Here is a 26,683-nt window from a genome sequence, read left to right on the forward strand (position 1 = left end):
CACAACGAAATGGCTGATGTTTTCAGATATTTGGTTTTGTAAATTCCAATAAATTATTATTTTCCTGCATGGCTTTGTGTTTTTGCCCTCTAAAGGCTATCCCTCGGTCGCGGTTTTTGGGCACAGTTCAACCGCTTGTTACTCTACATTGTTATGCATATGTGTTAATTAGTTTCCTTGCAGAAACCACTGAAGAGTTATTATCTACTGGTATAGGTAAGTCTTGCCGGTCACATGTGAAGCCCTGACCACAAGTGATAAGCCTATCAGGCTTCATTTGTCCGAGGGGTGTTGGATATTTAACGCACGCCCCCCTACACACAGGTGTGTGCATTGCGTTTGGCGAAACCCACCTTCCCCCCCCCCTTTTTTCTTTATCATTTAATAGGGTATGCCCTCTAAAGGCTAACCCGCGGTCACGGTTTTTGGGCACAGTTCAACCGCTTGTTACTATACAGTGTTATGCATTTTAAAGGTAGGCAGGTCATGTCATAGAGCAACAGGGAGTGCTAGCAGACTGCATGGATGTATAAGGAGAGGTATTCGCAGTAGAAAAAGGGAAGTGCCCCTGCCACTGTAAAGAGCACAGGTGAGAATTCACTTGGAGTATTGTGCGCAGTACTGAAGACCACTTACCAAATAGGATATAGATTAGGGCTGCAACTAACGATTATTTCCATGCTCAATTAATTAGCTGATTATTTGTTTGATTAATCAGATAAAAATAAAAAATAAACTGGATTACTCATTTCCAGCACTCCTGTGGTGCCTCCGGTTTCCTGCTATGGTCCCCATCTGACATCCTCTTTCTGAGCTGCAGTGTGACGCTTTGGACGGAGCAATTCCGGGGCCCAGTGTGTCATATTGTTGCTCAACCAATCACTAGCTGAGCCAGACATCACTGTGGGCAGTGATTGGCTGACCAGCAGTATGGCACTCTGGGTCCCGACATTACTCCAGGACCAAGAATCATGCTACAGCTCAGGAAGAGGATCTGAGGATTGCAGCCAGGGACCGGAGCAGGACACTGGAGGCACAGTGGCAGGGCTGGGGGTAAGAAGAGGTTTATTTTGATTTTTTTTTAGGTTATGAGTGTTTCATTTTTCCAAAGATGTGATTTTCATGTGACTTTGCTTACGCCCCAAGTCTCAGTGATGTAAAAGATATATATGCCAAATTTCAAGAAAATTGGATAATATTTAGGGGTTGCACACATTGATCACTTTTATCTCAAACTACTGAAATTTCTAATATTGAAGTGCTTTGTACTAATGGGCTTCTCATATATTTCTTTCAACCAAACCAATGGGAACCAAAAGAGGAATTTGGCTGCTAGAAAAAGTGCCTAGTGGTGAGTTTTTAGGAGCTCGGCTCCCTTCAAAGGAACAAGTACTTTTAGTTTTTATTTACCATCACAAGGAAATGAAAGAAACACTTTCCAATGCTGCTAAATCTACCTGTACTAAACTACAGGAGGTGTGGGGTAAAACAAATATCCCTGTAAAAAACTCCACCACTCTTGCTATACACAGGCTTTGATAAATCCCCCCCTAAGTGTACCAAAGAAGACAAAAATGATTCATACAAGAACAAACATTACATAGGTATCGTTGGAATCAATAAGACAGTTATACTGAAAGACTCATCTCCATCATCATCAGCACCTAGTGACGGAGAGGCCTAGTTTTCGCCTCCAGCAACGAAAAAATTATGTTCAAATCCTAGATTAAAACCTCTAGGTGCCCACGTCTACTTGGGATGGAGAACAGCCATGTGAATGCTCTTAAGGTGGTCAATGATACCGCAGAAAGAGGAATTGCTCTGATAAAAAAGTTTAACAAATCGGTCGGGGACGAACAACAAAAACTGTGAGAGAGTAGGGACAGCACCTAAGCTAAGCCACGGGCTATGTATACCTCCAATGTACACTGCAATTGCAATTGCAGTGTGCTTGCACCCTTAAACTCCCATTTTAACATATTAACTGGAATAGTTTCACAGCATTGGCATTTGGATGATGTTGTACTCTTTGGGATGGTGTTATACACCTCTAATGTCTGCTATTTATAAACTGTTTTGCATTAAACTGCATGTAAATTGGCCATATATTAGCAAATAATCTCTAAAAGGAGACCAAACATGAACTCAAGAAAGAATTAGCAGGTATGTTTGACATTTTTACCCAAATGCCTGAGAAAGAAACTGCATACAATTGTTCCAAAGCCCATAGTAAGTGCCAAAGTTCTTTAAAAGGGCAATTACATGGAGTATGATAGACACTGGCTATAAAATGAACAGCACCATGTCATCAGCATGTCCCATCCTGTCTTCTCGATCTCCTACAGTTAGTAATAAAGTAAAAACAAAAGGAAAAATAGCCAGCACAACAACCACCTCCAGTGTGAGAGGGGTGGGGTGCACGGCTAAACCCCCCAACTTACAAAGTAAAAATAAAAGGAAAAAGTCAGAGGCTATATGCACAGCAGAGGTGAGTTATCATGTTAGGGTCCCATCCGATATGAGGCCACCTCCGCGTGGTGGATGGGGGAACACATTTTGATCAAAAGGTGCTCTAAGAGCCTCCATTTTTTGACCAAGAGTGCTATTGCAACTTTCTTTTTTGTACATACAGTTAGTTATACCTTGTTATTGAGAGTCTTGTCTAATAACTAAGGCAAGAGGCTTCACCACCATCACAAAAAGAAGCAGCAACAGGGAGCACCCCTGCCTTGTGCCTCTTCCCAGACAGAACGGAGAGGAACACACACCATTGACCTTCACTTTCACCCTAGGATTACGGTAGACTATAGAGGCCAATTTAATGAAATTTAAAAAACAAATCTTCTAAGGACTTCAAACAGGTACTGTATACCCACTCCACAGAATGGAATGCCTTCACTGTCTCCAGCGCGGCCAAGGGCCAATCTCTGCTCACAGCACTGCCCATTAATTGCAGCCTGCATTCTGTGAATATTGTCAGAAGTGGACTGCCCAGGCATAAAACGGGACTAATCCAGGTGTATAATAGAGATGATGGCTTGGTTAAGCCAATTGGCCAAGACTTTCATGACAATTTTATATTCTAAATTAAACAGTGGGATAGAACTATAGGACCCACAGTCTACAGAATTCTTATCCAGTTTTAAAACAGTGACTATAGTTACATCATATAATGTGTCCAGGAGAGTCACATCCAAGAAAGCCACCTCCAAGTATCTAAGGTAAATCTACAGTGCAGACCATCTGGTCCAGGAGGCTTGCCTTTCACCATGTCAGAGATAGCGGATTCCAGAAGTGCTCTAAAGTCATTTGGCAGGGTATGAAACCTAATGTCATCTAGGGAGGTATGTAATATGGAAGGATCATATTGTATCTGAGAGGTGTAGAGTTTGGTGTAAAAGAAAGAGAATCACTGGGGCAGTCAAGTTCTGTTTGACCAAATGCGCAAGCAATTAGTAGACAGATTCCTATGTTCCAAATAATATTGTTTTGTATAGAATAGCTGTTTATTTATTTTTTCGTTCAGATGGATCATGTATTGCCTACCCATACCATTCATCCCTGGGAGCTTTAGTGGAGTTAGCTACATAAAGTGCCTCTAAATCTGCACACTTTTCTGCCAGCTTCAGTTCCTTCCTTGAAGTGTCCCTCTTAATATAGAAAACAGTGGAACACACCCCCTCAAGTATGTTACTAGTGAAAAGTTAATAGGTGTGTATAAATGGTCACTGTCATTTCAAAGAAGTGCTCTCTATTTGAACCAGCCTGCCTGCTGAAGATGATCCAATCCGTGCTTGAAAGGTAAATCAAGGCTTCCCTCTCATCTCTGTCCATAAAGCTCAGGGCAGCTATTCCTTGTATAAATGTATATCAGTATATGCCGTATATATACCTGTTATTCATATTTTCCGCTGAGAGTTGTGAGTGGCTGGAACCATCAGGCCAATCACAGCTCTCTGCGAGAAATATGAATAAGTGATGTGAATTCTAATCACATCACTGGCCAGCGGAGTATAGTGCAGTGATGCGAGCGCAGAAGAAAGCCGCCCCATCTCTGCAATAGAAAAGACAATTGCATCGGGTATCAAGAGTTACACCTGCTGTGATCTGTCTATTAACCCCTTAAGGACGCAGGACGTACTCAAACGGCCCCTTTTCCGAGTCCTTAAGGACTCAGGACGTTTGAGTACGTCCTGTCCATTCCCGGCCCCCCGCCGCTAGCTGGAGGGGAGCCGGTGCCCGATGCCTGCTGAAATCGTTCAGCAGGCATCGCGGCATATCGCCCAGGGGGGTCATGATGACCCCCCATGTCGGCGATGGCCGCAGATCGCTGGACAATTCAGTCCAGCGATCTGCGGCAGATTCCGGGTCAATCGGATATCCAGTGACCCGGTGACCCGGAATTACAGGCTGTCTCTGACGGCCCCGAACAGCCATAGCCAGCAGGGGTGAGGTGGCACTGGTGCCACCTCACGATCGCCCTGATTCGTCGGCCGGTTTCCCGCCTGACCAATCAGGGCGCCTGCTGCGGGTGTCACTCCCGCAACCCACTCCGCCCCTCTTCCGGAGGACGTGAGCGGGTGCGGGACGTGCACCCCGGGAGCTGGGGACCCCGATCCCCGGCGTCAATGTTGGGATCGGGGCCCCAGGAGCAGCGGCGGCGGCGACGACGAGGGACTGACCTGATGCGGCGTGGATCGTTGGAGGTGAGTGACAGCCTCCTGCTGTTGCTTAGCAACAGCTCCCAGCATACAAAAAGGGCATGCTGGGAGCTGTAGTTATGCAACAGCAGGAGGCAGACCACCACAACTCCCAGCATGCCCTTATGGGCATGCTGGGACTTATAGTTTTGCAACAGCTGGAGGCACATTTTTTCTATGGAAAAGTGTACCTTCAGCTGTTGTGTAACTACAACTCCCAGCTTGCACAAACAGCTAAAGTGCATGCTGGTAGTTGTAGTGGTGCATCTGCTGGTTGCATAACTACAACTCTCAGCATGCCCGTTGGCTGTCAGTGACTGCTGAGAGTTGTAGTTTTGCAACAGCTGAAGGCACACTGAGTTAAGTAGCAAACCAGTGTGTCTCCAGCTGTTGCATAACTACAATCCCCAGCATCCCCAGCCAAAGTAGTATGCCTCCAGCTGTTGCATAACTACAAGACCCAGTATGCCCTTCCACTGTCCGTACATGCAGGGGGTTGTAGCTTTTGCAACAGCTGAAGGCACACTGGTTGCAAAACACTGAGTTTGTTACCAAACTCTGTGTTTCACAACCAGTGTGCCTCCAGCTGTTGCAAAACTACAACTCCCAGCATGCACTGATAGACCGTACATGCTGGGAGTTGTAGTTTTGCAACAGCTGGATGTTCCCCCCCCCCCCCCAATGTGAACGTACAGGGTACACTCACATGGGCGGAGGTTTACAGTAAGTATCCGGCTGCAAGTTTGAGCTGCGGCTCAAACTGCCAGCGAGAAACTACTGTGAACCCCCGCCCGTGCGACTGTACCCTAAAAACACTACACTACACTAACAAAGAATAAAATAAAAGGTAAAAAACACTACATATACACATACCCCTACACAGCCACCCTCCCCAATAAAAATGAAAAATGTCTGGTACGCCACGGTTTTCAAAACGGAGCCCCCAGCTGTTGCAAAACAACAACTCCCAGTATTGCCGGACAGCCACTGACTGTCCAGGCATGCTGGGAGTTTTACAACAGCTGGAGGCCCCCTGTTTGGGAATCACTGGCGTAGAATACCCCTATGTCCACCCCTATGCAATCCCTAATTTAGGCCTGAAATGCGCATGGCGCTCTCACTTTGGAGCCCTGTCGTATTTCAAGGCAACAGTTTAGGGTCACATATGGGGTATCGCCGTACTCGGGAGAAATTGTGTTACAAATTTTGGGGGGTATTTTCTGCTTTTACCCTTTTTAAAAATTGAAAATTTTTGGGAAAAGAAGCATTTTAGGTAAAAAAAAAATTATTTTTACATATGCAAAAGTCGTGAAACACCTGTGGGGTATTAAGGTTCCCTTTACCCCTTGTTACGTTCCCCAAGGGGTCTAGTTTCCAAAATGGTTTGCCATGTGTTTTTTTTTTTTGCTGTCCTGGCACCATAGGGGCTTCCTAAATGCGGCATGCCCCCAGAGCAAAATTTCCTTCAAAAAAGTCAAACGTGACTCCTTCTCTTCTGAGACCTGTAGTGCGCCAGCAGAGCACTTTTCACCCCCATATGGGGTGTTTTCTGAATCGGGAGAAATTGGGCTTCAAATTTTGGGGGGGTATTTTCTGCTTTAACCCTTTGTAAAAATGTAAATTTTTTGGGAAACCAAGCATTTTAGGTAAAATTATTATTATTTTTTTTTTACATATGCAAAAGTCGTGAAACCCCTGTGGGGTATTAAGGTTCACTTTACCCCTTGTTACATTCCCCAAGGGGTCTAGTTTCCAAAATGGTATGCCATGTGTTTTTTTTTTTTTTGCTGTCCTTGCACCATAGGGGCTTTCTAAATGCGGCATGCCCCCAGAGCAAAATTTCCTTCAAAAAAGCCAAATGTGACTCCTTCTCTTCTGAGACCTGTAGTGTGCCAACAGAGCACTTTTCACCCCCATATGGGGTGTTTTCTGAATCGGGAGAAATTGGGCTTCAAATTTTGGGGGGTATTTTCTGCTATTACCCTTTTTAAAAATGTAAAACTTTTGGGAAACCAAGCATTTTAGGGAATTTTTTTTTTTTTTTACATATGCAAAAGTCGTGAATCACCTGTGGGGTATTAAGGTTTACTTTACCCCTTGTTACGTTCCCCGAGGGGTTTAGTTTCCAAAATGGTATGCCATGTGGGGTTTTTTACTGTTCTGGTACCATAGGGGCTTCCTAAAGGTGACATGCCCCCCAAAAACCATTTGTCGCTCCTTCCCTACTGCGCCCGCCGAACAATTAACATAGACATATGAGGTATGTGCTTACTCAAGAAAAATTGGATTTCAAATACAAGTAAAAATTTTCTCCTTTTTACCCCTTGCAAAAATTCAAAAATTGGGTCTACAAGAACATGCGAGTGTAAAAAATGAAGATTGTGAATTTTCTCCTTCACTTTGCTGCTATCCCTGTGAAACACCTAAAGGGTTAAAACGCTGACTGAATGTCATTTTGAATACTTTGGGGGGTGCAGTTTTTATAATGGGGTAATTTATGGGGTTTTTCTAATATGAAGACCCTTCAAATCCACTTCAAACCTGAACTGGTCCCTGAAAAAAAGCGAGTTTCAAAATTTTGTGGTAAATTGGAAAATTGCTGCTGAACTTTGAAGCCCTCTGGTGTCTTCCAAAAGTAAAAACACGTCAATTTTATGATGCAAACTTAAAGTAGTCATATTGTATATGTGAATAAAAAATTTTTTTTTGGAATATCCATTTTCCTTACAAGCAGAGAGCTTCAAAGTTAGAAAAATGCAAAATTTTCAAATTTTTCATCAAATTTTGTGATTTTTCACCAAGAAAGGATGCAAGTTACCACAAAATTTTACCACTATGTTAAAGTAGAATATGTCACGAAAAAACTATCTCGGAATCAGAATGATAACTAAAAGCATTCCAGAGTTATTAATGTTTAAAGTGACAGTGGTCTGAATTGCAAAAAATGGCCGAGTCCTTAAGGTGAAAAAGGGCTCAGTCCTTAAGTGGTTAATACAGATACTACAGTTCCCATCATGGAACAGTCTGTTCCATGCTGGGAGTAGTAGTACTACCTAAAAAATGTAAAAAATAGAGAAAAAAAGTGAAACACACACACTTTATTAAACACAATATTAAAATACATTACTTATAAAAAAAAGTTTATTATTTTAAAAAAATATTATTTTTACATTTAAATGGCCCCTTTCTACATTTCTTCCTTCTTTTATTATTGTCGACTACATTTCTAGGTCCCTGCCCTCCCACATAAATTGATCCCTGTTTAAAAATGAACATTAATATATATATATATATATATATATATATATATATTTTTTTTTTTGTCTTTAAATTTTCAGGAGTAGGCAGGGTCCAGAAAATTTAGCACTCAATATAAAAAATGGGGCTGAAAAAGTAAAATGAAAATAAAAAAATTATGATTTAGAACGAAAACTAGAAAAAAAAGCAGGAGGTCTGGACAGGCAGCAATGAAGCTAGGTCAGGTCACGGAGCAAGAGGTCAGGAGGCAGATGGCATAGGAGCAAGGTCAGTATACGTAGCAAGGGATCAGATACACGGTGGCAAGGCAAGACCCAAATATATGCTTTCTCTTGGCAACTAGGGCACAAAGATCCGACAGGGAACAGAAAGATGTGGCGGTCCTAAATAGGGTTGGTTTAAGACAAGCACCAATTATTGGTGCACTGGCCCTTTAAATTTAGAAGGACAGATCACAGGCACAGCAGGTGTCACTCTTGACACCTGCTGCTATCATCCTATCTATTGCAGAGATGCGAGCGCAGGAGAAAGCCGCTTGCATCTATACATTATACAGGATGATCGCAGTGGGTGTCACTAAATGAAGAAATTTGTTATTTCGAATCGAGTCGTGGTCCGGATTCGGTCCGAATCAAATTTTTCATGAAATTCGGAAAAAAATTGACTTCGTCCGATTTGATTCGCTCATCTCTACTCTGCACAAAAGCAGAAAGAGCGTGGCATGTGCCACCAATGGTAGTGATGGTGATAAGCTACCGTTCCCTGTCAGAGCTGAAGGAATGAAAGCTGTTAAGTCATACAGACTTTCACCGTAGCTCTGCATTGCTCAGGAGCATCCCGGGTACTAAGTGAGTGCACTAGGCAAAAGATTCTGATCCTTTTAAACTGGGCACATGCCCCCAAATCTAATTGCCTAGCAAGGCCACTGTCCAGAGAACTGCATCAGAATATAAACCATGGAAGCAATACAAGTGCTTCTGTGCTAATCCTTGGACTCATCGCAGTCTCCAGAGATTTTGTTTAACACTTTCTAATTATTTGTTCTAGTTTTGAAGACATTAATGAGGAATAGAGCGGCCATCAGTGATAATGAAGGGACTAAGGTAAAGAACGTGGATTACACTTGTCACAATGTTATTTATATGCACATCACGGTACGATGCTGTACAATTGTAACGCATTGTGATTGTGATTGTGATACCAGTAATGCATCTTAACGAACAAACTTTCATCTACTCCATGTCTCATTCTTTGTAGTATAGCTGAGCAGCACCACATTTCCTTAAAGCTAACAAATAGTTAACCTTTGGATTCCGCGTTCAGTTTTAGCTCAGTGTACGTTTTCTTTTTTTTTTTCATCACCGCCTCACAATAGCTGCTGAATTTAATAGAATTTCGGTCTACTTTGAAAATGATAATATTTATCTGTTGCTTTCTCTGTGTTTACGAGCAGCCTTCAAACATCAGAAACTAATGGGGGGGGGGGGGGGGGGGGGAGAAGCCAGACATTTTTTTCCCATTTCTAATAAGACCAGCAGACAAAGCTTCAGTCTTACTTTCTGCATCACACCCTTCCACATCTAATAGCTCCAGGAGAATACCAAACACATTTTGTTTTCTTTCCAATCCAAAGACGTTTTCTTTCCAATCCAAAAACTTCTGAGCCATTTCTGAAGCAGTGACGTCTATTGTCTTGTAATATATTGTATTTCTCAGAAGAAGGTGACGCTTCTCTGCTGGCATTGATTCACTTAAGTACAGGAACAGAAGATAAATTTACTAGAAAGAGCAGTGGAGAAGGTCCGTGACCACAGGCACGTCAAGGTAAGTGCTTGTTTAATGATACATCGTTTCTATAAATATGATTAAGTATGGGGGACGGAACATAATAGCAGGCTCTTGGCACTCTCTGCTCTTGTTCCCATCAGATGATATGTTTAATACAAGGTAATAAGTCTGAAGGACCGTTCAGAGAACCTTTTATTAGCTTAATCGTGTTTATTTACTTTAAAAACAGCATAAAAAAAAAGTTATGTAATGTACACATATACATCGAATACTATATATTTATATATATATATATATATATATATATATATATATATTACAACTGAAAATGCTGAACAAACTACTAGTACAAGTTATTAGCATATTTTATTTATTTATGCAATACAGTTAGAATGTGATACAAAATAAAAAAAGCTATGTAACATTAGCCTATACAGTTTTGTTTTTCAAATTGTATAATTCTTTTAGGTTTTAAAGGGGTATTTCGGCTTTATGCAACTTATCCCCTATCAAAAGGATAGGGGATAAGGTGTATGATCGCAGGGGTCCCGCCGCCAGCGGCGGGACCCCTGCGATCATACATCTTATCCCCTATCCAAAGGAATAAGATGTATAAAAGCCGGAAAGGATAAGGGATAAAATAAAATGGGATGGCTCTCTTATACTAAAACAACAGTGTGTAGACCGGGCAACTAGTAAAACACCAACCGCAGGTGTCTATAAAATAACAAATGTAACTAGTGCTCAACATCTGAATACATGGTAAATATTTTATTAAGATAATTAAAAGGATATATTTGTCAACATTACACAATGCTTCCCCCAGCAGGGCACTCGATATGAGGCAATCAATATATACAAATAGATAAGATCAGATAAATAGTATAAAATGCTGAATAATAAAAAAGCTGAATGATACAAATAGTGAACCAGTTGAAATGTCCATCTCAATATTGCCTGCAACGTTCCCTGATTGAGGTAGTAGTATAACAATAGCAAGTCTGTATAATAAGTCTATGAAGAACGTAGGTGGTACAGCGTACTGCTCACCCAATTGTCGTTCTCCTAGTTCTTACAGCCGGGTAGGCGATGTGCAGATTATCGGTGCAGACCTAGCTGTATCAGCGTGGATCCCCTGGTTCTTGCAGCCGGACAAGCGATGTTCCAGTCACCGCTGCACCGTAAGGCTTAGTTCACACACAGTATTCTTGTCAGTGTTTTTAGCCAAAATCAGGAAACTATAATAGGAGCATGTGCAGATTTTTTTGTGTTGTGAGCCAATGTCTGTTTTTGCCTTAATATACAGACCAAGATACTGACTAAAATACTTTGGTTGAACCGGGACTCATTCTTAAAATTGTATTGTATGGCATGTCACCTGCCAGGTCATTATCTCATGTTTTTTATGTAGTTTATTTGCTGCCAGGAGTTTTAGCTTTTGCCAAAGGAATAGAGTTATGTTGGATTTTGGATGAATTTAGCTATTGGTGTTACACCTGCCAATGCCAGTGGTTCTGTTAAAGGGGTACTCCAGAAAAAACAAAATAGTTTTCAAATTGACTGGCAACAGAAAGTTACACAAATATGTAAATAGCATTTATTTAAAAATAGCAATCCTTCAGTAGATATCAGCTGCTGTATGCCATGAAGGAAGTCATGTAGTCTTTCCAGTCAGACACGGCACTCTCTACTGCATGTCAGGAACTGTCCAGAGCCTGAAAGGTTGGTTACAGTGATTTGCTACTGCGTTGGACTGTTCCTGAACACAGACAGAGGTGGCAGCAGAGACTACCATGTAGGGCTGCAACGATTAATCAATGTAATCGATTAAAATCGATAACGGGATTCATTGTCAATGAATCCCGTTATCGAATAATTGCCCGATTCTTTGTCTGCCATCAGTGGTGGCAGTGAATGAATGAATGAATGAAGCCGACATGTCTCCGCCGCTGCCCTGCTTCTAGTGCAATCAGCTCACCGCCTGTGTGAGGTGAGATTTCCGAACGCTCTAGGAGCAAGGCAGCAGTGGGGACATGTTGGGCGGTGGCAGCAGGGCCCCCCTTTAGACCACACCCCGCACCCTTGTAGACAGCTCACCTACAGCTGGTGCTGCGGCTCCGCTGCCCTGTTCTCTCGTCCGCATCACGTTGTCCTATGGAGGACCATGTGACATACACATCACTCCACCTCCTCCCCCGCACCCGGCGTAAAGTTACGGAGGAAGCAGAGTGACGTGTGTGTCACATGGTCCTCCATAGCACAATGTGATGCGGACGGGAGAACTGTGCAGCGGAGCGGCAGCCCCCGACAGAGGACAACTGCAGGTGAGCTGTCTACAAGGGTGGGGGCTGCGGTCTAAAGGAGGGCTCTGCTGTCTACAAGGGTGGGGGCTGCGGTCTAAAGGAGGGCCCTGCTCTGAACAAGGGTGGGGGCTGCGGTCTAAAGGGGGGCCCTGCAGTCTAAATGAGGCCCTGCTGTCTAAAAAGGAGGGCCCTGCTGTCTAAAAAGGAGGGCCCTGCTGTCTAAAGGAGGGCCCTGCTGTCTAAATGAGGGCCTTGCTGTCTAAATGAGGGCCCTGCTGTCTAAATGAGGGCCCTGCTGTCTAAAGGAGGGCCCTGTGGTCTAAAGGAGGACCCTGTGGTCTAAAGGGGGGTCCTGCGGTCTAAAGTGGGGCCCTGCTGTCTAAAGGGGGGCCCTGCTGTCTAAAGGGGGGAGGGGGCCTGCTGTCTAAAGGGGGGGCCCTGCTGTCTAAAGGGGGTCTGTAAAAGCAATGGTCTGCAGTCTGCACATACACATGTGTATAGGAGTGCTATATAAAAAAAAGTAAAGAAAAAAAATGTAAATTTACTGCTCCCCCAATAAAAATTAGCTCCCCCTTTTCCTGTTGCTATACAAAAAAAGTAAAATAATTTTTCTTTTACATATTTGATACTACCATATGGCTAACTGTCTTAACTATTAAAATATTAGTGAATCATTAACATTTTATTTTAATAGTTCAGTTACCCATGCGGCAGTATCAAATTTACACTGGTTTCTGTACAGGATCATTAATAATGACAGCAACCGGCGTAAACGTAAAAAAAAAAAAATTATAAAATTGCTGCTCCTTGGTCACATCATATGCTAGAAACTGTTAATATGGCCATTGTACATATTTTTTTTTTTTGCATTTTGAAATTTTTTCCGATTAATCGATAAAATAATCGACAACTAATCGATTATTAAAATAATCGTTAGCTGCAGCCCTACTACCATGTCTAACTGGAAAAACTGCATGACTTCCTCAAGGGTATACAGCAGCTAATATGTACTGGAAGGCTTGAAATTCTTAAATAGAAGTAATTTACATATCTGTCTACCAGTCACCAGTCAATTAAAAAATGATTTTAATCCGTAGAGAAGAGAAAAAGAAACCAGGGCAACTCACCAATTACGTAAACTTCAAGCTTCTTTATTGATCCATGAAGGGTATAAACTGTGCAAGACACGGGTGGACAAACAACAAGGGGACGTTCGTTCGGGGCTACGGTGCCGTTTCGCAAGATATGCTTCAACTGGCCCACATCGTCTTCCAGCCGGAAACACATTTAAATAACCCTCCCCTCCGTTGCCATAGAAATGAGCCAAACAAAAGGTAAGTGCAATTAAAAATGTTAAAAACAACTGTGTGATACTCCTAAGATATTCATTTAAATTAGTAGTGCACTGAGCTCAGTACGTTCATTAAGACCTAAAGGCCCCATTGCTTCTAACCGAAGAATCCATTTAGTTTCATTTTTTAACAGTATTTCTTCTTTATTTTTCCCAGCAATACCATGTTCGATCCTCTCAAGTCCGACAAACCGGAATCCATATTTTTCTTTCGAATGAACTTCATTAATATGTTGAATAAATCTAGTGGCTCCGATGCCGGTTCTGAGGGATCGAACATGTTCGCGGATTCTGTGAAATAGGGGCCTCTTTGTCTTCCCAATATAAAATAATTTACATTTACATACCAATGCGTACACTACATGAGAGGATCTACATGTAATACATTGTTTCACATTAATAGTATTACCTGCTAATTCTACAACTCTACATTTCATGTTTAGAGAGCAAAATGAACATGAACCGCAACTAAAATTTCCTTTCGGGCGTAATTCAGACAACCAATTCTGTCCCGTTGCGTTTTTTCCTCTTTTCAATAAATCTCCAATTGTTTTCGTTTTTCTATATGTAACGATAGGTTTTTCACTAGTAGTTATTGCTATGTCAGCATCCTCTTGTAGAATATACCAATTATTCGTAATAGCTTTTTTAACTATATTATTAATAGGAGTATTTGAAAAAGAAAAAACGCAACGTTTATTGTTAATTCTATCTTTCGTTTTCAGCAACACTTCTCTTGGTACTCGATCTATTTTCTTTCTTTCTATCCACATAGCAATATAGTGACATCTGGTTTTAGAAAATCGATTGCCAAAAACTCATTGTTACATTATCACTCATCTCATCCCCCCCAGGTCAAAAATAGTATCCCATACAGTCAGTTAGTCAGACTAAAACGAATTAACAGCAATCCCATACTGTTTCAAAAACAGGCAGATGATTTACAATATCGTTTGGAACAGAGAGGATATCCCCTTAATTTAATTCTAGATGCAAGAAAGAAAATAGATCGAGTACCAAGAGAAGTGTTGCTGAAAACGAAAGATAGAATTAACAATAAACGTTGCGTTTTTTCTTTTTCAAATACTCCTATTAATAATATAGTTAAAAAAGCTATTACGAATAATTGGTATATTCTACAAGAGGATGCTGACATAGCAATAACTACTAGTGAAAAACCTATCGTTACATATAGAAAAACGAAAACAATTGGAGATTTATTGAAAAGAGGAAAAAACGCAACGGGACAGAATTGGTTGTCTGAATTACGCCCGAAAGGAAATTTTAGTTGCGGTTCATGTTCATTTTGCTCTCTAAACATGAAATGTAGAGTTGTAGAATTAGCAGGTAATACTATTAATGTGAAACAATGTATTACATGTAGATCCTCTCATGTAGTGTACGCATTGGTATGTAAATGTAAATTATTTTATATTGGGAAGACAAAGAGGCCCCTATTTCACAGAATCCGCGAACATGTTCGATCCCTCAGAACCGGCATCGGAGCCACTAGATTTATTCAACATATTAATGAAGTTCATTCGAAAGAAAAATATGGATTCCGGTTTGTCGGACTTGAGAGGATCGAACATGGTATTGCTGGGAAAAATAAAGAAGAAATACTGTTAAAAAATGAAACTAAATGGATTCTTCGGTTAGAAGCAATGGGGCCTTTAGGTCTTAATGAACGTACTGAGCTCAGTGCACTACTAATTTAAATGAATATCTTAGGAGTATCACACAGTTGTTTTTAACATTTTTAATTGCACTTACCTTTTGTTTGGCTCATTTCTATGGCAACGGAGGGGAGGGTTATTTAAATGTGTTTCCGGCTGGAAGACGATGTGGGCCAGTTGAAGCATATCTTGCGAAACGGCACCGTAGCCCCGAACGAACGTCCCCTTGTTGTCTGTCCACCCGTGTCTTGCACAGTTTATACCCTTCATGGATCAATAAAGAAGCTTGAAGTTTACGTAATTGGTGAGTTGCCCTGGTTTCTTTTTCTCTTCTCTACGGATTATTTGCATTGGACTTTGCTACTACCAGTGAGCACCATCAGACGTGGTTGAGCCAGCAGAGGCATTGGATGTCAGGTGCTTATAATTAAGGAAGCAGTGCCGAGTTTGTTTCTTTCTACTATTGAATAAAAAATGATTTTGTTTTCTCTGGAGTTCCCCTTTAACAGTATCACTGGCAGTGGCTTGCTTTTAGTTTCCTGGCCATCTTCTGTCTGATCGTGCAATGGATTGTGTTGTCTTGTTATATGCGGACCATGCCTGTTAATTGTTTGTTGGAGTTATCCTGCAATGACTACAACACCTCTATGGTCTCATCTTATCACCTCATCTGCTTCTTCCATTCCTGGTGAGTAGTTATTCACTACTTCTTACATAGATAGGGGCTTGTAATTGTTTCCTGCAAGATTGATGGTGGATCATTCTATTTGCCCTAACATTTTGTCCTAGGTATATCCAAGTACTAGGAGCCATTGTTAACGTGTACCTGTCATCAACAAAAACTTTTTATATAATGTAGATAATACCATTATATGTATATTTGTAATATACATTGATTCAAAATTGTGTATATTTTTGGGTTAAAAAAATGCTGTCCCTGCAGCACTTGTCTGTGTGTCTCTATGAGGAGTACAAAAATAGGAAGTGAAGGCGGGACAAGCAGGGATCTGTGCAGACTCCTGGCTTGTCAATCATCCTGATGTATGAGCCAGGAGCATGTTAGCGAGCCTCAGTGCACACTGTCCTGCTTTTTCTTAGTGCGCAGAGCCCTGCTTGTCCTCAGTGTACAGAGCCCTGCTTGTCCTCAGTGTACAGAGCTCTGCTTGTCCTCAGTGTACAGAGCCCTGCTAGTCCTCAGTGTACAGAGCCCTGCTTGTCCTCAGTGTACAGAGCCCTGCTTGTCCTCAGTGTACAGAGCTCTGCTTGTCCTCAGTATACAGAGCCCTGCTTGTCCTCAGTGTACAGAGCCCTGCTTGTCCTCAGTGTACAGAGCCCTGCTTGTCCTCAGTGTACAGAGCCCTGCTTGTCCTCAGTGTACAGAGCCCTGCTTGTCCTCAGTGTACAGAGCCCTGCTTGTCCTCAGTGTACAGAGCCCTGCTTGTCCTCAGTGTACAGAGCCCCGCTTGTCCTCAGTGTACTTCCTGTATTTGAACTCCTCATAGAGACACAGAGGCAATAGCTGCAGGGACAAAAATATACACATTTTTTAACCAATGTATATTACAAATATACATATAATGGTATTATCTACATTATATAAAAAGTTTTTGATGACGACAGGTACACTTTAAAACCCTAAAAACATGGCTGTTAAAGGCATAATTTGGTTCTGTAGTCAAGTGACTATTGTTTTTACTAGAATTTTTTACTCAACAAACAGCATAAAGAACAAATGAAAGGGGAATGCACCAATATCATAATTATTCTAATATTCATTTTTAACCTTAATGTTCATGACAGAAGGGACAGATAGTTGTTACCGGGATAGAAAGCTAAGGCCAGTCTGTGTTATCTCAGAGAACCTGGATGTAGTCAACAGTCCAATATCTTGCTCTCTGTTATGTAATATATATATCTATATATATATATATATATATATATATATATATATATATATGAGGTAGCTCCAACAACAAATGGGGGTGGGGGGGGCACAAAGAAACATAATAAAAAGCGAAAGGTTCACCCACTAGCCACATTGTGCAACAGGTTGTGCACTAAGTTTCGAACAACGTCTAAAGCAGGAAAATTCTTTCCATGCGCATGGTTTTATTTGTTTAACATTGTCTCCTAGATGGCAGCTCAGAGGACTGCCTACAAGCTGGAATGCTGATCTTTCCTGCCATTTATAATTGTGGCTATATGTGATAATCTTATCAGGTTTTTCTTTTAGATTTGGTTTAATATAGTATCTGGTCAGTATCTTGGTCAGTTTTGTAACCAAAACCAGGAGTGGGACTAAAACACATAAAAAAGTCGAAATCTTTTCATTATAGTTCTTTCACAGTGCCAAAAACTAGTGACCAGAATGCTATTTGTAACCCATGCAAAGATCTCTTTTCTTCTTCAGAAGGGAGGTTTATAAACCTTTGGTGCTGTATTGAGTAGTGTAGAACACACAGTGTTTGTAACCCACAATAAAACAGGTTTGAGCAAGGCTCCGTTACATCAAAGTTAAAAATTGAGTATGTCTGCTTTGAGAGTTTTCTGGTGAAGGAAAGGCATGTACCCTATAGGCAAGTATTACCTGTCATCAAATGGCCTATCCAGAAGTGCTCAGCTCATATCCCAGCATAATGTGTGGACTTATCTAGTGCAGAACAAAAGTCATTGTTACCGAGCATGGGCAATAAGTATGAAGAGGACTGAAAGATGGTTTGATGTGTGTAGAGGGGTCCTCTACTGAGGAGAAACCAAGGGGATACAAATACGCTTTATAGGATTAGGCCAGCAGGACGCCCCCCACTCTGCTTGATTGATGGGCCGCGTCATCGCTCTTCTCACTGAACAGACAGAGAGGAGCGATGCCACGGCCCATCAATCAAGCAGAGGGGGCGTCGCTGCCGGCCAAAGAACGGGAATAGATGAGAGGAGTCCCACCCAGGGGACTACTTATGGCCGTGGCGGTGACTAATTTATAAGTTCATATCCTCACCATCCCCACAGGCAGGAGCATCCCCCAGGGATGTGAGGGTAAAGATTTTACCCTATATAACGCTTTGCCAAGTGTTATATAGGGTAAAATCTGATGATTGGTTCCCTTTAAACAAAGTATATTAGATAGATATTTTATTTACCATAAGGAGGGCAATTGCAAAAAAAATTTTTAATGAGAGTGCCCATTTACGGCCCATATACAGATATCAATCTTTTCTGCAGTGCACTGTATGTCCCCAAGGCACTGCTCTCCATGTCCCTCCATGCCCTCCATGTTGTGAAAAAAGGTCTGGAACAGCTGGACATGCCATGGTCAAAGTGGTTTCATGCTCCAAGATTATGTTACTTGAGGCAGGAGACTACTCTTTATGAGTAAGGAAGCCCGCATAAGCCAGGCTAAAGGCTAGAAGACTTCCTTGTCTCAAAACAGTTTCCATTGGTAAATCTGAGCATGGAGCAGATTGTGCTGGCATGTCAGCAGGACCTTATGGTCATATTGGGTGTAGCAACATCCATTTCAGACTTTTGATTAACCATTTCCACACCTTGACATACTAATTTATCAAGGGGCTCAGGTAGTTAAAGGGGTACTCCGCCCCTAGAAATTTTATCCCCTATCCAAAGGATAGGGGATAAGATGTCTGATCATGGGGGTCCCACTGATGGGGACCCACACGATCTTAATTGTCGCACCCCAGACGTCCGGTGCACGGAGTGAACTTCGCTCCATGCTGGATAACTGGCGATGCGGAGCGGAGGCTCGTGACGTCATGGTCACGCCCGCTTGTGACGAATGCAAGTCTATGGGAGGGGGCGTGGCGGCGTGACATCATGAGCCTCCGGTGCTGCACCCGATGCTCTAAACGAATGCCGGATGCAGAAGGGAGATTGCAGGGGTCCCCAGTGGCGAGACCCGTGCAATCAGACATCTTATCCCCTATTCTTTGGATAGGGAATAAGATGTCTAAGTACACCTATTAAAGCATGCAAGTCTATGGGAAGGGACGCAACGTCACAACTTGGCCCCCGTGTGATGTCATGCGTGACATAACACAGGGGTGGAGTGTGATGTCACAATACTCCGGCACCGTAGTCTTGACCCTTCAGACACGGAGCGATCATCGCTTTGTGCAGGGGACACAGGTGGGTGCTGCATGCGAGATTCTGAGGGTCCCTAGCGGTGGGATCCCCGCGATCAGACATATTACCCCCATTCCTTTGGATAGGGGATAATATGTCTTAGGACTGGAGTACCCAATTAAGACACCTTAACTTTTACATCAATGTGAGCATTGTCACTGTGCCCTGCTTGAATTTGTGAAAATTGTGAAAAAATGTAATGAGAACTGGAACCACTCCATTTCTTTAACCCTTAAGGACACAGCCTCTTTTGACCTTGAGGGCCCAGACAATAAATTTTTTTTTGCATGTTTATTTTTTTTCTTCCTTGACCTTTAAAGGGGTACTCCGATGGAAAACTTTTTATTTTTATTTTTTTTATTTTTTTATTTTTTAAATCAACAGGTGCCAGAAAGTTAAACAGATTTGTAAATTACTTTCATAAAAAAATCTTAATCCTTCCTGTACTTATTAGCTGCTGAATACTACAGAGGAAATTATTTTCTTTTTGGAACACAGTGCTCTCTGCTGACATCATGACCACAGTGCTCTCTGCTGACATCTCTGTCCATTTAAGGAACTGTCCAGAGCAGCATATGTTTGCTATGGGGATTTTCTCCTACTCTGGACAGTTCTTAAAATAGACAGAGATGTCAGCAGAGAGCACTGTGCTCTTGATTCAGCAGAGAGCTCTGTGTTCCAAAAAGAAAATAATTTCCTCTGTAGTATTAAGCAGCTAATAAGTACTGTAATGATTAAGATAATTTACAAATCTGTTTAACTTTCTGGCACCAGTTGATTAAAAAAAAAAAAAAAAAGTTTTCCACCGGAGAACCCCTTTAAGAAACATAACTCTTTTATTTTTCCATCTATAGGGCCATATGAGGACTTGTTTTTTGCAATTTGGGGGACTTCATTTTTAAGCAGTGCACTTTATGGTGGACATGTTATCTTTATTCTGAGGATGAATACGATTACAACAACACCCATATTTGCGTAGAATTTGTATTTTACAACTTTTGAAAAAGTCAAACTTTTAAAAGTTTAAAAATAAGCATGCTTACAGTTGCCCTCTTTTGACAGCTTTAACTTTTTTTTTACATTGTTCTGTCTATAGGGCTGTATGAGGGCTCTATTTCTGCGCAGTGAGCTGTAGTTTTTTTTAATCAAAACTCCTTTAGCATATATGTGACCTTCACTTTTATTTTTTTTGTGAGATGTAAAGTGACCGAAAATCAGCAATTGTGAACTTTTTATGTTTTATTTTTATTTTACATTTGCACTGTTCAATGTACATCAGTGGTTCTCAACCTTTTTTTCGTGACTCTACCCCCAAAGTGAGAGTATGTCCGCGGGTACTCCTCGCGCATAAATTTGCGCAGAACTTATGCGCGAGCAGGGCCGGATCATCATTGGCACTCACGGAGCACCTGCTCCAGGCCCCGTGCCCACTGGGGGCCCCAGTCACATTCGGGACATCCCTGTTTCCCGGAAAATCTTTTCAGGACACAAGGATGTCCCTGTTACCTCTCTGCGGCCCCGCATTATCTTTAAAAACGCAGGGGCCGACGGGAGGTAGCACACGCAGGGATGTCACTGACGTCCCATGCGTGCGGCCATAGAAGAGTGGAGCGGAGCAGTGAGGAGGACGCGTGCATGGTAAGTGTTCCGACCACCACTCCTCTCCGGTCCCTGTAGATCGTGACCCCGGACCGGAGGAGTGGTGGTCGGAACACTGAGGCAGTAAACAGGCATACAGCCTCCAGCCATACACTGTATATGGCTGAAGGCTGTATTTCTGTGGGGGAACTGTACTGCACCTAATGTGGGGGAACTATACTGCACCTAATGTGGGGTAACTATACTGCACCTAATGTGGGAACTATACTGCCAACCTAATGTGGGGGAACTGTACTGCACCTAATGTGGGGGAACTGGGTTGAGAACTCCTGATGTACAGGATCGATAATATTATTTTTATAATTGTTTGGGCCATTCTGCGCATTACCAAATATGTTTTTTATTTTTTTTTATTTAAAACATGGGGAGATAGAGGTGATTTGAATTTTTATTAAGAGGGTGCTTTTTTTTTATTTTTAAACACATTTTTGAATTTTATGTACACTTTTTAAGTCCCTTTATATTAGTAATTGACTGTGAGTCTTGACTGCTGATAGCAGCCATCACTCTCCGTCTATGAAGTGTGCGCAGCTCCTGTGCTCCCTCCATAGCATTACCACACACTGTGCCATACATGTACTGCTGGACATTTTGTATCAGTCATGATTACCCTATGATAAAGTGTAGACAAAGAGGAGCTCAGGGAGTGCATCAGGGAGGCCTTTTCCCTTTGCAGGCCGTTTGGATACAACATTTGTAAAGTCCCTAGTTCCATTAATATCGGCATTCTTTGCATTTTATTCTAGAAAACATTCACATTTATGTTTAAAAACAGAACAATAAAACAACATTCCTAACCTTTTTTCATTCTATGCTACTGTTTGACATACATATTGAGCCCCATTGTACAGACAGAAGGAACTGGGACAAATTATAGGGAGGATATGTAGGGAGTGCAGAATGGTACATCTCTGTCCTTCTACACCATAAGTGCACTCAAAATGTAAAACATAGAAGCAGTGTTGGAAATCATGCTAAAAACATCAGAACAAGGATTCAGTTCTAAGGATATGTTCACACTGAGTAATTAGGGCAGAATTCTGTGCACTCAATTGTGCATTAGAATTCCGCGGTGTTAACTCCTAACATTAGTGTAATTGGGCCGCTGAAATTGATCAATGCAAAAAAAGAACCTTTTCATTCTTTGCTCGGAAGTCCGTGAGCACTGCATAGCCATCAATGGTGACGGCGCAGTGCCACTGCCAGATGGAATTTGCGAGCCGAGATTCCATTCACAATACGCAGTGTGAACATACCCTTACTGTAGTATTATCATGGGTCTGAGAATAGGGTTTCTTTCAGGCGTGCACCAACCTTCATTATGTCACTATCCAACCCTTATTATGTTAATGTGGGTACTATATTTATGATTTGCTTTTCAGGCTATATGGATATTCTCAAAACATAACAGAGATATAGTTGATGGCAGAGGCGTAGCTTGTAGGTTTTGTGCAAAATCTGCAACAAGGCCCAATGTGCAAACTACTGTATAATACTGGTCTCCTATGGGGCAGATGTGCGTTGGGGCCTCCATAGGTATCAGGGTCCCGGTTCGACTGCTACCTCTGCACCTCCTATAGATACACCCCTGGTTCATGGTATCCAGATGGCAACATGAGAATTATTTTTCTCTATACTGCACAGAGAAAATAAAAAAAAATAGATACCCTGCTAGCTTTTAGATTTTCCAATTTTAGTAAAAGATGGAGAAATTAAAAAATACATTTGAACATCCTCAGGAAATGATGCACAAAGTGCACAATTATTTCATTATACAATCGCTGATTGTACAATTATGTGTTTAAGCTAATGCTTCACTTAGGAGTCGCACTGTACTAAAAGCTTCAAGTGTCATCAGGAATTTTTTTGTACATGTACAGTAAATAGTTGAGTATATCAAAATGAGCTGCGGCAATTTCAGCCTTAAAACTACTGACAGGTGAAAACATTCATTGCCTTGTTACAATAGTACCTGTCAAGGGGATATATTAGGCAACAAGTGAACAGTCAGTTGTTGGACAGAATTGTGATGGCTAGATGACTGGGTTAGACCATTTCCAAAGCAGAACATCTTGTGGGGTGTTCCTGGTATGCAGTGGTTAGTACCTATCAAAAGTTGTCCAAAGGGGAAACCAGTGAACCTGCAACATGTCATGGGCATCCAATACTTATTAATACATGTGGGGAGCAAAGGTTAGCTCATCTGATCAGTCCAAAGAGCTACCATACAACAAATTGCTGAAAAAATTAATGGCTCTTTCGCCACAGACCATTTAGAGTGGCCTCTGTCTTCTGTGAGAAGTGCCTACAATGGACATCTGGGCTTCAGAACTGAGTCATCAATGTTTCTGTTTTATATCACGTGGACATCAAGCGTATACGCATCACCTAGGGAAAAGATTGCAAGGAGAGTGAAACGGAATACCTTAGAGGCTTCCTAACCAAAAAACTATTTTTTTTTATAATTCTGTAAATTGCCATGTTTACCTTTTGTGGCTTTTAGTTACGGATTGTAATATGTTTTGTAATATTTCGATAATTATGAATCTGTACTGTGAAGTGCTGTCCTACCAGAAACTATAACTCTATACACCTCAGAATTTATCTTTCTACATCTATCAGTGATCCAGTCAGTTCTATTTGCAGCCATACCTATGCCATTACCCCTTAGCTCCACTTTAAAGATCTTTAAAGGCACAAACCCTGGAACCATTGTCTGCAAATGGGTAACTCTTCCTTTTAAAGGAGATTCGGACTTGGCTAATAATCCTTAGTCATGTTTCAAGGCTCTTATAGGAGTTAAACATTGACTTACGAGAAAGTAATCTTTAAAAGGTGGCACTAGGAAGCAAGCTCTATTCCTTCTGGTGCGAAACTACACTGCCTCCTCCATTTTTGATAAACTAAGTAGTATGAATCATGAGGCTCTCCATTCCATCTTCACATCACAGTTTATGAATATGGTATCATATACAGTTTTGATTCTTATAACCGTATGCAACCATATTGCTGCCGTACCCATTAACCATCCATATAAATATGTAGACTAAAAAATACAAACACTTGTGTAAGTAATTGAAATTTTGAGTTTTCTTGTGTTTTTTGCTGTGCACAAAACCATCGCCTACCATAGTTTTGTGTTCTTTTTCAAAACCATATATCCACCATATACGGTAAGTACAGAAGAGATTTCCAGCTCGGCAGCTCGTGAACGGGATAATATTTTTATATGGTGCTACATAAACTCACAGGTAGGGAACAACGGAAGTGACGTGTTTGGGCCAATCACATCGGACTTACTCATACTGAGTATGAGTAAGACCAATGTAATTGCTTGAAACGCATCACTTCCATTGTCCTGTACCTGTAATTTTATAAAGCACTAAATAAATATATCATCACGTTAACAAGCTACCGGGCTGGACATCTCATCTGTACTTACCCCGAAGTGCAAATCCTTTAATCCCTGGGTTGCCCCCTATCGCCGCCAAGGGCTCCATATAAAGAGCATACAGCAGCGGCGACAGGGGGCAAACCTGTCTGGTGCTTCTTGATAACTCAAAACTCTCCGTCAGCTCTCCCTGAAATCTAATCCTGGCCCTGGGTTGCTGATAAAGCAGCTTGATCCATGCCAGATACCTTTCATCAAATCCAAAGTGTTCCATCACCCCCCATAGGAACCCCCACTCCACCCTGTCGAAGGCCTTAACCGCATTCAGCGACAGCATAGAGTGGGGTCCCTCTCCTCCTGAGTCCTTTCCCTTTCTATAACACCGGGCCACGACCGAGACCCGTGGCTAATAGCGCGCGGCAATGATCGCGGCTTCATGCCCTTCATGGGGTCCAGCAGCCACCATGAAGGGCCTGACAGCACCATAGTACACTGTACTTCGATCCCTTCGGTCTCTCCCTAATCTTTTGGGATTTCCCTACGCTGTAACCCTGACAGCAACAGTGTAATCCTTATTCCTTGGATACCTATTGGTTGTTATCTGGTGGCATACCTAGGTCTTTTGACTTCTATCTCTAGTCCTCTCGGTACCTACGAGTCCGGGTGTTTGGTCCTGGTGCTCCCTGATTGGGACAACATCGTTATTACCAGCTCCACATGGTTATTTTCTTGGGCCTTACTACATATGTGCAATATTCTTGCATTCATCAAGCATCTGTCCAATTGCCTGGGATATCATTTGGCCAGATACATAGCCCTATGTTATGGCTTCATTATTATATTATATTATTATCTGAGTTTGGTATAATTTTGGAGTTTTGTCCATGTGCACAACATAGCTTTGGACCATACAAACCCCTGTTTCTCCTGGTGACTGCCTGACTGACTATCTTTGACCCACTGATGCTGTGCTAACCTATCTCTATGTTTATTTGTTGTATCTAATACCATGTATTGACATCAATTGTGCCCACTAATCATGTCAACTAACATGTATGTGATTATCAATCCTGCTATCTAATTTATCTTTATTGGGTTTGTGTTACCTTTTCGGCCTCCTCTCGTTCCCTGATGAGCCCCGTCTATTATCGGGTGAAACGCGTTGGTAGAGAGGTTTGCTCATTTAGTATTATTATCATTATGTTTTTCTGTTTCCGTTCCCCATCCACACTTAGTTCAGGAGTGTCCACCTTAGATAGGTATGAACTCTAATGTAGTCATTCACCTGTACCCTTATCCCCCCCATCCCCCACGCTTTGTGTTTAATATTTTAAAACGCTAATTTTTGTATATATTGTATGTTGGGCACTTCATTTTTGAGTAAATAATAATTTCTAATATCTAGGTCTGCCTAATTGGTGTGTTTTTCTACTTCGAATGTAAAAGATCAGTGTGTGCAGTGTTATAGGTCCCTATGGGAGCTATAACATTGCAAAAAAGAAAGTGAAAAAAAGTGAATAAAGATCATTTAACACCTCCCCTAATAAAAGTTTGAATCACCCCCTATTTAAAAAGAAAAATCTGTGTAAATAAAAATAAACATATGTGGTATCACTGCGTGCATAAATGTCTGAATTACAAGAATATATAATTAATTAAAGTGCACAGTCAATGGCGTATGCGCAAAAAAATTCCAAAGTCCAAAATAGTGCATTTTTGGTGCAATAGTGCAATACAAAAATGGTACCGCTAAAAACTTCAGATCACTGCGCAAAAAATGAGCCCACATACCGCCCCATATGTGGAAAAATAAAAAAGGTATAGGGGTCAGAAAAGGACAATTTTAAACGTATATGTCACGATTCGGCTGGCAGGAGGTAGATCCTCTGTGCCAGAGAGGGATTGGCGTGGACCGTGCTAGTGGACCGGTTATAAGTTACTACTGGTATTCACCAGAGCCCGCCGCAAAGCGGGATGGTCTTGCAGCGGCGGTAGTAACCAGGTCGTATCCACTAGCAACGGCTCAACCTCTCTGACTGCTGAAGATAGGCGCGGTACAAGGGAGTAGACAAGAGCAAGGTCGGACATAGCAGAAGGTCGGGGCAGGCAGCAAGGATCGTAGTCAGGGGCAACGGCAGGAGGTCTGGAACACAGGCTAGGAACACACAAGGAAACGCTTTCACTGGCACAATGGCAACAAGATCCGGCGAGGGAGTGCAGGGGAAGTGAGGTATACATAGGGAGTGCACAGGTGAACACACTAATTAGACCAACTGCGCCAATCAGTGGCGCAGTGGCCCTTTAAATCGCAGAGACCCGGCGCGCGCGCGCCCTAGGGAGCGGGGCCGCGCGCGCCGGGACAGGACCGACGGAGAGCGAGTCAGGTACGGGAGCCGGGGTGCGCATCGCGAGCGGGCGCC

At 42.0% G+C, this 26,683-nt stretch overlaps 1 protein-coding gene across 2 annotated transcripts in view; it reads left to right on the plus strand.

Moving 5' to 3' along the window:
* The window catches only part of LOC130368634 (proto-oncogene Mas-like), a 71,926-nt gene that overhangs the window by 4,468 nt on the left and 40,775 nt on the right, over window positions 1-26,683 (plus strand). Inside the window, exons 2-3 of one of the 2 annotated variants that reach the window (XM_056572575.1) lie at window positions 9,006-9,061; window positions 9,678-9,782. The gene's annotated coding sequence lies outside the window, so the exon portion shown is untranslated. Of the gene's footprint in view, window positions 1-1,036; window positions 1,054-9,005; window positions 9,062-9,677; window positions 9,783-26,683 lie in introns of those variants that run through there. The other variant, XM_056572578.1, reaches the window with a different exon arrangement.

Source organism: Hyla sarda, chromosome 4 (genome assembly GCF_029499605.1).
Source record: "Hyla sarda isolate aHylSar1 chromosome 4, aHylSar1.hap1, whole genome shotgun sequence".
NCBI classification, from domain to species: domain Eukaryota; kingdom Metazoa; phylum Chordata; class Amphibia; order Anura; family Hylidae; genus Hyla; species Hyla sarda.